At 41.1% G+C, this 14289-nt stretch overlaps 1 protein-coding gene across 11 annotated transcripts in view; it reads right to left on the minus strand.

Annotated features, from left to right (window-relative positions):
• Positions 1 to 14289, minus strand: part of DMD (dystrophin) — a 1937833-nt gene that overhangs the window by 1840677 nt on the left and 82867 nt on the right. The window lies entirely within an intron of this gene.

Here is a 14289-nt window from a genome sequence, read left to right on the forward strand (position 1 = left end):
CAGGTTATACTTGTCCAAATCCATGAAGCGAAGGAAGTTTCATGGATGTAACTGTAGGCAAAATCTGGCCCCACTGCTTTCAATGTGATTGCATGTGTATGACTGAGAAAAGAATTGGGCCTGTTCTGGTATAGAAAGGTATATAGTGATTGGTATTAATGTCCCTGAGAGATGGAGGATTCTAAAATGAAGGTTAAAGTAATCTAAGCTTTTTTTTTAAAAAAAAATAAGTCTGTTATACCTGATTTTCTCCATCACTTTGTTATTATTTATAGATCACTGACTTAACACTGTGCTTAACACTGTACAGATGTATAAGGAGAGACAGTCCCTGTCCCAAGGAGGTTTCAATATAGTTCAAACACAGACAAAACAATCAGACAAAGAATACCCAAGGTGACAGTAACAAGCTCAAGATGGGGAAGGAATACTGGAGACTTTGCAAAGGTCACTCTGGAAAGATTTCAAAGAAAAGTGTCTAAAGGAGGGATCTCAGGAGGAAGACAGAAGCCATCTGGTGCAGGAGAAGGGAGAGAGAGCTCCAAATGGAAAGAGGAGAAAAGAGAAGAGTAAGAAAGATGTGATAAGGGAGGAGCTTTTTAAAAAGAGAAAGGAAAGAGGGAAAGAGAAAGAAGAGAGCAAAGCTATGTGCAAGTTTGTTACAGCACTGAGAGTTAGGACAAAAAGCTTTCTACCTGGTGTATAAAGAGAGCGGACACCAGTGAAGGGATTCAAAGAGACGAATGATCTGTTCAGTGCAATGGAAGAGCATAAGAAATTTAGGAACATTATGTTGGACACACTTTGTAACAACTGTAATATACTGTGGACGTCTTTTCTTTTTACTTGAATATAACAAAAAAGGGCCTCGACAAAATCCTAAAAAGAAGTCAAAGTTAAGAAACCTCTAGCCCTGTTAAAGGGGCAAATACAAAGTGACAGGACCACAGAGACATGGTACTTTAAACGTCTCTGGTTCTCAGCAGATACCACACAGCCGCGTATCTGAGGCTACCAGTTTATCCCAGTACTTAGAAGGGGAAATACCCCTGGGTAGCTCTGTGGCACAAGTAAGCACATGACTTTTTCAATGGCTTCTGACATGAACGCTCCACCTGATAAAAAAAACCTCCAGTCTCTTATTTGTATTTTTCGAAAGTGGCACAACCTCCAGATTTGGGTCTCTTTCATTTACTGCATTCTTGGGGTGAAAGTGTACCCCCATATTCACAGAGAGGAGACCAGCCACACAAATCTCCAGCTCCTCCTAAGCAGGAGGTCCATATTGTGGAGCTGACAGGAACTCAGCAGCCTGGGGAGGGGAGTGCATGGGATACGGGGGATGTACATTGTCCCCTCTCCTCCCCAACAGAGCTTAGACATAAAAAATAACAGTGGGTGGAGCTGTATTATCTCTTCCACACAGCTGTCCCATGCAGCCCTGCCACCTTGAAGGGATAATTGGAGGTGAACTCCACAATGGGCTCCCCACAGAGATGCCCCCTCCCACGAATACCATTCTATATGTTGTTTCATGGATATAGGGCAATCGGCCCTATATCTGATGTACAGAGGTTGACGAAGGTCATTATTATTTTATTTCTGATAGAGTTCCCTGAATACATTTAGGTGCTTTACACATAAATAGAAGAGACAAAGTTTCTGTCTCAGGACCTTACAATCCGGTCCAGCACCTGCCAATGCAGGATTTTCCCTACAGCACTAGATGTAATACTGGATCTACCCTTGTCCAAGTGTCTCAAAAGATACAGCTATCTATTTAAAGCCAAGAATGTTATTTATTGCCAAGAAGCAGAACCAGACTTAGCCTTCAACAAAAGCAGTGCACAAAAAGACCCTCACTTGTCATAAATGTCAAAAACTGAATTGAATTTTAAGCTATCTTTCCTGTCAAACATGATAAAAGTCTAACACTACATTTGAGAAACTTCATCAGACTTAAGTGAGAAGCAACTGTATGGTTCAGTATAGGCAATGGAATCACTTCAAACTGGCAAGACAAAAGCAGGAGAGTTCTGGTAACGGTTCAGGCGTGGGTCTGAGGTGAGGGCAGAGCTCAGAAGGTATACCACACAGAAGAAGTGAGAACTGCAAAATAGGTCTGACCAGATTTCTAACAATGGCACTTCACTTATTTCTTGTACATTTTTTTCCCCTTTAAACCACCTTTCATTCTTTTACTCATCATCCTTTTTAATTTCCTCTTTTTGTTCAAGTGAAAGGACAGCCTTTAAATGAATAAACAAACCTGACAGAAAAGGTGCCGGTTCTCTGCTCCTACTAGAAAAAAGCAGAACACAGCTCAGCTGCTGCTCACTTTGAGTAAAGCTGGCACCTCCACCCCCTCAGTTAGTTGTGATCAGCTACTTTAATAATAATGAGAGGAGATCTCACACTGTATATGTTAATTTAGGGCAGTGAAACAGTTTATGCCATTAAAGTTCAAAGCAACTGATTAGTTCTCTGATGTGGTGCCAGATTATTAAAACAATAATGAAAAAGCTTCTTTTTTTCTGATACTGGTCTGTTTCCTTCAAAAAATCGTATTAAGTAGTGAAACTCTGGAAAGAAATGTATTTATTTTTATTTCCATGACAGCGGTATTGAATTTTTGGAATACTTCTTTCAATATAAAGAGTTTATAGTTTTTTTATTTTTTACAAAAAAGTTAAACATACAAGACTACTCCTTTTTTCCCATTACTCTGCTTTTTCATAGTTGGAAAGTAAACATTGAAAAATGCATGCTGTTAGCATGCTGTGCAGCATTAGCAGATTACGTCAAAGTGAGTATAGTGTAAAAGTATTTCAGTCTGTTCATACTTACAACAGTCTTCCACTTCCTCATACCAAAGCATGTGAGCAGAAATGAAATCTCAAGGCAAAACAACAACAAAATATTTCTTGGCAAAGTATGTTTCAACTTTACTGCTCCAATAATTTTTGCAGAGTTTTGCTTGTGTCTGGATAATGATGATTATGTCCCAAGAAGCCACACCAACTTTAAAAAAAAAAACTCTTCAGTATACTCTTTAGTTTTGGTGTAAAAATAACTGCTTCTAAGATCTGGAGCCTGTAGGGGGGAAAATAAGCGATCCTGACTTCCAGTGAGCCGACATAATAACTAATGCCAAAGTTCTGTGGAGGCCCCGAGATGTTTCAAATTCCAGGACCTGCGCAGAAGCAAATAACTATGCTTCCCTCAAAACAAGTTGGTTTCCCATAATAGGACAGCTTATGAACTCTACATATAAGGCTCTGCTTCCAGGATGGCAAGTGGAACGGATTTAAATGATGTCTAACAGCTTTCCAAGTAACATCCACAGCAGTACAGAACAGTGGATACAGTCCTGCTCTCCATTCCACTGCAATATATGCCCTGTAGAATAGATTTTGTTTCAGCAATAAACACACACAGATTGGAAGGTTTTGTAGGTTACATAATTTTCTTCCCTATTTGGGGGATTATTAGAGATTCTGGTTTATCAGTGTCTAACCTCATTTTCAGTTTATAGTTTGGAAATTTAAGGGTCTCCTAAAAAGTGTTTTAAATTGTGATTGTATCAATTTGAGCAGAAATTGTGGTTTTATGTAGAAACTATTTGTTTCTTAAAGAATTCTCAGAGCTTGCATTTAACCTTTCTATGCATGAAAAAAAAAAAGCCAAATGCCACTCAGACTGCTGTTATACACAACCAAAAAATGACCCATAAAGGGCACAAACAGGAAATTATATGGACTGTAACTCAGAGAACAGCATTAACGGGTCATGAATTACGTTGTAAATCCATTCAAAGGAACCTGGTCATTTTCTGCTTTTGTTCAGAGTTTATTTTTGAGAATGTATTCTGGAAAAAATGCAATAGATATTTTATTGTTTAATTTAGTTTAAGTGGAAGACTGGAATCTTAAGTTATGATGAATACAAAAGTATGACATTTTTGGATTATCTATCCAAAGTTACACATAGACAAAGAAGATAATAAATCCTTAAGAAACTTTGTTTTCAAAACTAAGACACAGCCAACCTTTACAACAACTGGAATAGTCTGCTCTGATAGCTACATAAATGCCCAGGAGAGCCTGGATGTACAGGACATGTAAACAGACACCAAAGGATTAATTTGCAACTCACAGGAACCGAAAGTCATGAACTGATGTTGAAAATAATCTGAAGCAGAGCACCAGTGGCAGCCTGACAGCAGCAGCAATTTGAGGATTTGACAGGGAAGAAGGCTGGGGAAACTAGAGCCGTAAATCCAGGAATTGCTTTTTTATGCAAAGCCTTTCCTTTAAAATGTTAAAAAAGTTTTCACTTGATAACATGCCTTTACCAGCAACTAAGGGTATGTCTACACTACCGAACTACATGGGCACAGCTGCACCGCTGTAGTGCGGCTGGTGAAGACATGCTATGCCGACGGTAGAGTATTCTTCAATTGGCATAATTACTCCACCTCCGGCAGAGGCAGAGGCGGAAGCTACGTCAGTGGGAGATGCTTTCCTGTCGACATAGCCGACATGGTGTGAACAGCGCTTTAAGTGGATGGAACTTATGCCAATGCAAGGGGTGTCATTTTCACAACCCGAGTGATGTAAGTTACATTGACTTAAGTGGTAGTGTAGATCAGCCCTAAATCTAACTTCCTGGAAAACAATTATTTAATTATGATTACCCTTTCAGACACTGATCCTCTGGGCTGCTTTGAAACGCAGACTTTTTTTTTTAAATCATGACATTGTACTTTGGTGGAAAAATAAGTTTTTGAATGAAAAAATATCATTGCACCAGATGGAATAATTTCTATAACAGGACAGGTCCCCAAATAAAGAAACAATGTTCTATGCAGTACCAACTCTGTAGTAGTAATCAGTAGAGAGCAGTGATCTTCCCAGACATTGTACTTTACTATAATACCCAAATAAAAAAAATCACATCATTCAGACTAGTGATTTAAGTAAAGTAACTTCAGAAAACTATTCAATCTATATTAAAAAGTTGTCAGAGATGAATGAAAAATATTGGGAATCCAAGTCTGTCGCTCCATTCAACTCTCAGGCTCATAAACAAGCTGTTTCTGTGTTCTTGTCAGTATTTGTAAATCTAAAGTATCAATCGGTGTGGGAAGAGGTGTTTAGAGTTCTAGGAACATGGCACCAGGTGAAAAATATGAAAAGAGGAAAACTGGGATGCGAATCTTTGAAGCATTAATGTGGAGCTCTCATTTTCTTAGGTTGTTATATTAGGTTGCTCATATTCTTTCTATTTTTCACCTCTTGTTGTGGCAGACTTAGCTGTCTTTTAGCAATAGGAGAACAACAGTTCTTCCATATCCTTATCACAGCAAAAGTAAATAAGGGGTCTTTTCATTATATTACAAGACTAACAAAACCATTCCGAACATGGAACCATGAAAGCAGAACTATATGTTTACTTAGTTTTCCAAACATGTATATTTTTATATTAAAAAAGGGAATACACTGTAGAAATTGCAATATTTGCACAGAGCGCTGGTTTTTATATTCCAGGACCCCAATTTGGTCTGTGCTTCATGCAGTGGAAAAAAAAATTTGAGGACAAATCCTTATGTCAGCACCTTGACAGCCTCAGCAGTGGGGCTAGGCACTGGGAAGACGCAGGAGAATATTTCCCTACCTGCCCCTCCTCTTTCCCAGGCTACAGAGAGGCTGTGCAGCTTCTTCAGCTGGGTCAGTCTATTTATTCAAACAGGTGGGTGTGCCCTTTGCACACCCCTCACATAAGCCACAGAACCCAAGGATCCAGGCAGTTATGGGTCCTCTGGCCTAGCCCCCAAAACCCTCTGCACTACAACAGACAGAACTTCCCCAAATCCTATCTCCACAGGCAAACCCACATCAGTTCCTTCAACAGGGGACGCATTATGATCCCTGAAACAGGGGCAGATTTGTCCCATTATTACTAACGTCACCTAAGCTGTGAGCTTATGCCCCTTAAATTCAGTTCTCATCCAGGGTCATTCTGCATGTTAAGTGTCCTAGCTGGTGGTGTCAACTTAAGTCCAGCTGTCTGTCTTTAAAGAGATTGGGCCTGTATTTTGTGATTATTATTAAATTATGGTAGTGTTGCAGATGCCCAATCCAGATTGAGGCCCCTTCACTCTTTACTTTATTCCACTCTATGTCAAATAGGAATGATTGACAGGTTAACATATGGTACATGTCCATCCATCTTGAACACAGTTAATTGTATGGTGGAGGCAGTGCAGTCCAACAGGTAGAGTAAGGCATTAAGAATCAGGAGATGCAAATTCTGTTCCAAATACTGGCAATGACCCACCATGTGAACCCTGGTCTTTGTTCTCCCACCTTGAAAATAGGGATAATAATGCTTACCCACCTTTGTACAATGTTTTGAGATCTATGGAAAAAGGGAATATATATAAGTGCTGCATAGTGGCATGATTAATTATTATTTAAGATATGCAATTGAAACCACTTTGAGTACTGGATTGTTCGAGGACCTCTCTTTTAATTACATTGTCTTCTCTTAAACTCTCTCTGGAAGACAATTGTTGAAAGCATTAGTTACAGTGGCAAGAGATTGTCACATTAAACCTGTGAAGACCTGGTTATTTTGATGGCAAATTACAATGAGAAAATTCTGTTAGTTCAAGTCTAATGAGACATTACTGCACATGCCAGGATGAATGCTAAATTATTTCTGTGCAGGTCTATACAGAGGTTAATACATTAAGATGACGGCAAAATGAGGTTAACTCAAGTCTGCAGAGTTGACATTACAAATGTCAAGATGATTGCAAAATGATGTTGCTGCCAGTGTACCATAATTAAAAAAGAGAAAACTAAACATACAAAAGTGTGTTAAGGGAATGTTAAAAGTAAAAGTAAAGCCACATAAAAAACGAACACTTAAAAGGAAAGAAAATCTTAGTTAAGGCCAAATAAGGCACTGGTTGTCATTGAAGCCTGTGCTAGCTTCCTACTATAATGGTCAGTATTGACCAATAAAGGCACAAATCCAGTATGCGGACAGAAATAAATGGACTACATGCAAGTTATGATTAATAGTGACACTAGGAAAATCTTTCAATTGATAATGCTATTTGACTGAGTAAAAATGTATAGCACTATTGCAAACTACAATATTGTAATCTATGTGTAACAAACCACCCAATGAACTATAATTCTTGTTGTAAAAGGGCTCTATACTTGATTGTCCTGTGGTAGAATCTGTTTGCTTTGGATGTTTACATATACAATTTAATTATATTAATATTCTTCTTATAGACTATTGTGATGGGTTGGATCACAGAAACCCCTTTGGGGCTGCCAACTGATGTGCCAAGACTACTTCTGCCCGTGCTTTCCCTGCCCTCCCAGCTTGGGACTTCAGTGTCCTGACTGGTTTGAGCCAGATCCACTAGCCTGCTGCAAACCCAGACCCAGGTCTGAACCACATCATCTAGCAGCTGTAGGCTTAAACTGAAAGCAGCTTAAGAAGTGTTCCTGTCTTTAACACTCGGATGCCCAACTCCCAATGGGGTCCAAACCCCAAATAAATCCGTTTTACCCTGTATAAAGCTTATACAGGGTAAATTCATAAATTGTTCACCCTCCATAACACTGATAGAGAGATATGCACAGCTGTTTGCTCCCCACCCCCAGGTATTAATACATCCTCTGGGTCAATTAATACGTAAAAAGTGATTTTATTAAATACAGAAAGTAGGATATAAGTGGTTCCAAGTAATAGCAGACAGAACAAAGTAAATTACCAAACAAAATAAAATAGAACACGCAAGTCTATGTCTAATACAGTAAGAAAACTGAATACAGATAAAAACTTCACCCTTAGAGGAATTCCAGTAAGCTTCCTTTTACAAACTAGCCTACTTCTAGTCTGGGTCCAGCAATCGCTCACACCCCCTGTAGTTACTGTCCTTTGTTCCAGTTTCTTTCAGGTATCCTTGGGGATGGAGAGGCTATCTCTTTAGCCAGCTGAAGACAAAATGCAGGGGTCTCCCACGGGCGAACAAACAAGTATACATCCAATATTCATAACTTTGAATACAACAATGACACATGCATACAAATAAGATGAATATATTCAGTAGATCGTACCTTTACATAGATAAGTTACATGGCATACATAGCATAAAACATATTCCAGTTATGTCATATATATGTTCATAAGCATATTTCCATAAAGCCTTATAGGGGGCACCCTCAGAACTATATGTAATATGAACATTAAAAATATCCCTGCATTAGACTAAAACCAACTCAGTCTATGGGAGCGGTGGCCGGGTAAGATCACAGGATGGTGCCAGTTTGTCATACATATTGCTGTGAAGTCTTACTCCCTGATTACATCATCGGGATAAAAATTTGCAGGCATATATTCTATCTTCAATGCTTAATTAGAAATCCTAATGGCTTATAATGAGCAGTAACTGAACAACTGAAAAGGAAACTTCTTTGAGCGATTATTATCTTTCCTATCACCGCTTTTTAGTTATTCCCATACATGATATGCAACTGATTTCCAGTTTGGAACAACTGGTTATCATGTGTTCTTTGGAAAGACTGATGTGTATATAATATTTCCCATAAAATAACAGTACATGTTAAATAATCTTTTTGTGGCTGCTACATGTCTGATATTCAATTTCCTGTCAATTACATTGCTGAACGAAAAGTATTTTTGGTTAAAGCAATATATCTTTTTCAAATAGTGTAGGTAGTATCTGACCTTTAAGTTCGAAGCAGAAATGATTTACCTCCATCTAGTACAGAGAGGAAAATGAAAAATTCACTCTTGTTGTGAGTTTATTATTTTTTATTGACAAAGTGTTCATATTGTTGAAAATACAGAAAGGCAAACACTTATTTAAAAAAATTAAAAAGGTTATTTGCCTTGGAGGTGGAATATTATGCAAAACAAGGAACCAATCCCAGGAAAAAAGGCTGTCATTACAGGGTTTTGTTTTCTTTAGCCAGGTGGCTATTTATCTTAATAAAGATTCTACATCACAATATTTTTCAATACTATGTCAGATTTCATTCCATTTTATAGTACAGTGGCTGGAGTAGTTTTTGGAATGTAAGGAGTAGTCATGTGGAGATGGATTAGTAGTCAGAGTATTGGTGAAGTGATCAGAGTTGCAAGGTAAACAATCAAGGTCAGATTTTCAGTTGATCATGTGAATCTGAAATTTATCAGAAAGTTATCACCACTGCATAGGTTATATAGCTACAGAGCCAGCCTCACAGGTGTGTGATGTGGGCGACTGACCAGGGTGCTGTGGCCAGGGGGTTGTGGGGCATTGTGGTCAAGAGGCTGCAGAAGGGCCGTGCCCACATGGGTGCTCACATGCGTCTTCTCTCTGTCCTTCTGGCAGCATGACACCTGCTACTGCTCTGCCTGCTGAGCAGCCGCCTTCTGAATGGGGAGCAGTACTTAAAGGGCAACAAAGGAAGTTCACCCAGGGGGCTATTTATCCTAAGACTGGCCCCACCATAATTAGTACCACACACACACTCTCCCTCCCCAAATGCAGAAACTTTACAGAGGATCTTGAAATTCCTAAGACCAGGCACTCAGCTACCCCTTCCTGCTTCTCCACGTGGGCACCAATGATACTGCCAAGAATGACCTTGAGCGGATCACTGCGGACTACGTGGCTCTGGGAAGAAGGATAAAGGAGTTGGAGGCGCAAGTGGTGTTCTCGTCCATCCTCCCCGTGGAAGGAAAAGGCCTGGGTAGGGACCGTCGAATCGTGGAAGTCAACGAATGGCTACGCAGGTGGTGTCGGAGAGAAGGCTTTGGATTCTTTGACCATGGGATGGTGTTCCATGAAGGAGGAGTGCTGGGCAGAGACGGGCTCCATCTTACGAAGAGAGGGAAGAGCATCTTTGCGAGCAGGCTGGCTAACCTAGTGAGGAGGGCTTTAAACTAGGTTCACCGGGGGAAGGAGACCAAAGCCCTGAGGTAAGTGGGAAAGCGGGATACCGGGAGGAAGCACAGGCAGGAATGTCTGTGAGGGGAGGGCTCCTGCCTCATATTGGGAATGAGGGGCGATCAACAGGTTATCTCAAGTGCTTATATACGAATGCACAAAGCCTTGGAAACAAGCAGGGAGAACTGGAGGTCCTGGTGATGTCAAGGAACTATGACGTGATCGGAATAACAGAGACTTGGTGGGATAACTCACATGACTGGAGTACTGTCATGGATGGTTATAAACTGTTCAGGAAGGACAGGCAGGGCAGAAAAGGTGGGGGAGTAGCACTGTATGTAAGGGAGCAGTATGACTGCTCAGAGCTCCGGTACGAAACTGTAGAAAAACCTGAGTGTCTCTGGATTAAGTTTAGAAGTGTGTGCAACAAGAGTGATGTAGTGGTGGGAGTCTGCTATAGACCACCGGACCAGGGGGATGAGGTAGATGAGGCTTTCTTCCGGCAACTCACGGAAGCTACTAGATCGCATGCCCTGATTCTCATGGGTGACTTTAATTTTCCTGATATCTGCTGGGAGAGCAATACTGCGGTGCATAGACAATCCAGGAAGTTTTTGGAAAGCGTAGGAGACAATTTCCTGGCGCAAGTGCTAGAGGAGCCAACTGGGGGGGGGGCGCTTTTCTTGACCTGCTGCTCACAAACCGGGTAGAATTAATGGGGGAAGCAAAAGTGGATGGGAATCTGGGAGGCAGTGACCATGAGTTGGTTGAGTTCAGGATCCTGACGCAGGGAAGAAAAGTAAGCAGCAGGATACGGACCCTGGACTTCAGGAAAGCAGACTTCGACTCCCTCAGGGAATGGATGGCCAGGATCCCCTGGGGGACTAACTTGAAGGGGAAAGGAGTCCAGGAGAGCTGGCTGTATTTCAAGGAATCCCTGTTGAGGTTACAGGGACAAACCATCCCGATGAGTCGAAAGAATAGTAAATATGGCAGGCGACCAGCTTGGCTTAATAGTGAAATCCTAGCGGATCTTAAACATAAAAAAGAAGCTTACAAGAAGTGTAAGGTTGGACATATGACCAGGGAAGAGTATAAAAATATTGCTCGGGCATGTAGGAATGAAATCAGGAGGGCCAAATCTCACCTGGAGCTGCAGCTAGCGAGAGATGTCAAGAGTAACAAGAAGGGTTTCTTCAGGTATGTTGGCAACAAGAAGAAAGCCAAGGAAAGTGTGGGCCCCTTACTGAATGAGGGAGGTAACCTAGTGACAGAGGATGTGGAAAAAGCTAATGTACTCAATGCTTTTTTTGCCTCTGTCTTCACTAACAAGGTCAGCTCCCAGACTGCTGCGCTGGGCATCACAAAATGGGGAAGAAATGGCGAGCCCTCTGTGGAGATAGAGGTGGTTAGGGACTATTTAGGAAAGCTGGATGTGCACAAGTCCATGGGGCCGGACGAGTTGCATCCGAGAGTGCTGAAGGAATTGGCGGCTGTGATTGCAGAGCCATTGGCCATTATCTTTGAAAACTCGTGGCGAACCGGGGAAGTCCCGGATGACTGGAAAAAGGCTAATGTAGTGCCAATCTTTAGAAAAGGGAAGAAGGAGGATCCTGGGAACTACAGGCCAGTCAGCCTCACCTCAGTCCCTGGAAAAATCATGGAGCAGGTCCTCAAAGAATCAATCCTGAAGCACTTGCATGAGAGGAAGGTGATCAGGAACAGCCAGCATGGATTCACCAAGGGAAGGTCATGCCTGACTAATCTAATCGCCTTTTATGATGAGATTACTGGTTCTGTGGATGAAGGGAAAGCAGTGCATGTATTGTTTCTTGACTTTAGCAAAGCTTTTGACACGGTCTCCCACAGTATTCTTGTCAACAAGTTAAAGAAGTATGGGCTGGATGAATGCACTATAAGGTGGGTAGAAAGCTGGCTAGATTGTCGGGCTCAACGGGTAGTGATCAATGGCTCCATGTCTAGTTGGCAGCCGGTGTCAAGTGGAGTGCCCCAGGGGTCGGTCCTGGGGCCGGTTTTGTTCAATATCTTCATAAATGATCTGGAGGATGGTGTGGATTGCACTCTCAGCAAATTTGCGGATGATACTAAACTGGGAGGAGTGGTAGATACGCTGGAGGGGAGGGATAGGATACAGAAAGACCTAGACAAATTGGAGGATTGGGCCAAAAGAAATCTGATGAGGTTCAAAAAGGATAAGTGCAGGGTCCTGCACTTAGGATGGAAGAATCCAATGCACCGCTACAGACTAGGGACCGAATGGCTAGGCAGCAGTTCTGCGGAAAAGGACCTAGGGGTGACAGTGGACGAGAAGCTGGATATGAGTCAGCAGTGTGCCCTTGTTGCCAAGAAGGCCAATGGCATTTTGGGATGTATAAGTAGGGGCATAGCGAGCAGATCGAGGGACGTGATCGTTCCCCTCTATTCGACATTGGTGAGGCCTCATCTGGAGTACTGTGTCCAGTTTTGGGCCCCACACTACAGGAAGGATGTGAATAAATTGGAAAGAGTCCAGCGAAGGGCAACAAAAATGATTAGGGGTCTAGAACACATGACTTATGAGGAGAGGCTGAGGGAGCTGGGATTGTTTAGCCTGCAGAAGAGAAGAATGAGGGGGGATTTGATAGCTACTTTCAACTACCTGAAAGGGGGTTCCAAAGAGGATGGCTCTCGACTGTTCTCAATGGTAGCAGATGACAGAACAAGGAGTAATGGTCTCAAGTTGCAGTGGGGGAGGTTTAGATTGGATATTAGGAAAAACTTTTTCACTAAGAGGGTGGTGAAACACTGGAATGCGTTACCTAGGGAGGTGGTAGAATCTCCTTCCTTAGAGGTTTTTAAGGTCAGGCTTGACAAAGCCCTGGCTGGGATGGTTTAACTGGGAATTGGTCCTGCTTCGAGCAGGGGGTTGGACTAGATGACCTTCAGGGGTCCCTTCCAACCCTGATATTCTATGATTCTATGGTATACATTTGTAGCACCATGAAGTCACTGGAGCTATGCCAATTTATAGTAGCTCAGAATCTGACCTGCAATGTTGAAAAGGAAAACCTTAGTGCATGATAGACGAGAAGAACCACACACTGGGTCATCCCACTTTCAAGTAATTTTACCTGATTCAACACATTTCAGTGTAGATCTGTTTTTTGATGTTGACATTATATAGTAGTTAAATTAAATCGATTGGTTTTACAATTCTGGGAACTTGGAGACTCAAAAAGAGAACACAGTTCCTGCTAAGAGGAAGAGGAAGAGGAGAAAGAACAGGAAGATGAGCGAGAATGTCACTGACGTTTGAAAAATAAAAGGTAGAAAAAACTTCTAGACCCCTGTTTTCTGCTGACTTTTAAAAGTCTTTTTAAAATGTTTTAATTCTCCTTATTAAAAAGTTAATATCATCAAGAAATTGGAGCCTGGTTATTTTTAGAATGCAGAGGACACTGGATTGAAGCATTTGAGATTATTTAACACCACATGTTCTCTTAAGAATTAATTAAAACAAAATTTAACATTTTAAATTATCTGATTTCCTCTTTGCCCCTTTAATTGCAGGCTTTTGTTTTGATTTTTGAGTGCGAGTTGCTGAGATGGTAAGTATATGAATGATTACGTGATTAGATGAGAGCGTTGACACAGGTCCAAAGGGATTGTGTGCTAAGTGAAAACAACTGATTTCTCTAGCAACATTTCATGTAAGTGTTAGATGCATAATTTAAGGCAGTAATGGAATGTCTTAATGTAATACACATAGTAGTAGTATGGAGAATGGAAGTAATTGGCACAGTTTTGCAAGTTAGATCCCTTCCCACAAGGTCTTAGCTCCCACTTTCTTATCAGCAGAATGTTCCCCCAGAAGAGTCCTAATTACTGATTAGGCATGTTACAGAAGAGAAAACATGTGCACTACACATTTGAAAAGCTACGGAAGTAGATTGACTGGATTTGTGGTTTGGAACTTTCTAATATACTGAACTCATGAGAATATACAAAAAACATGTATGGCTCTGTAAAGTGGAAAAACAGTAGCTCAAGGCAGTAGTCTCAGGAGTCCCACAGGCATTTCTGGTAAGAGTAATTTTACTAAATCAAATGGTTTTGTTTTTTTCCTTCCCAAAGGAATATTGTTGGTTCCACAGGAGGCCAAGCTCAGAACAATGAAATATTTCTCATGGGGATATAGATAAATATTTTTTCAGCTCTACAACAAACTGAAAATGTATACTAAATGTCCACAAGTTTGAAATTGTACTGTGCTAATATGTATTCCAGTGCTCTAGCCCTGAATCAAT

This window comes from Lepidochelys kempii, chromosome 1 (assembly GCF_965140285.1).
Source record: "Lepidochelys kempii isolate rLepKem1 chromosome 1, rLepKem1.hap1, whole genome shotgun sequence".
In the NCBI taxonomy this organism is placed as follows: Eukaryota; Metazoa; Chordata; order Testudines; family Cheloniidae; genus Lepidochelys; species Lepidochelys kempii.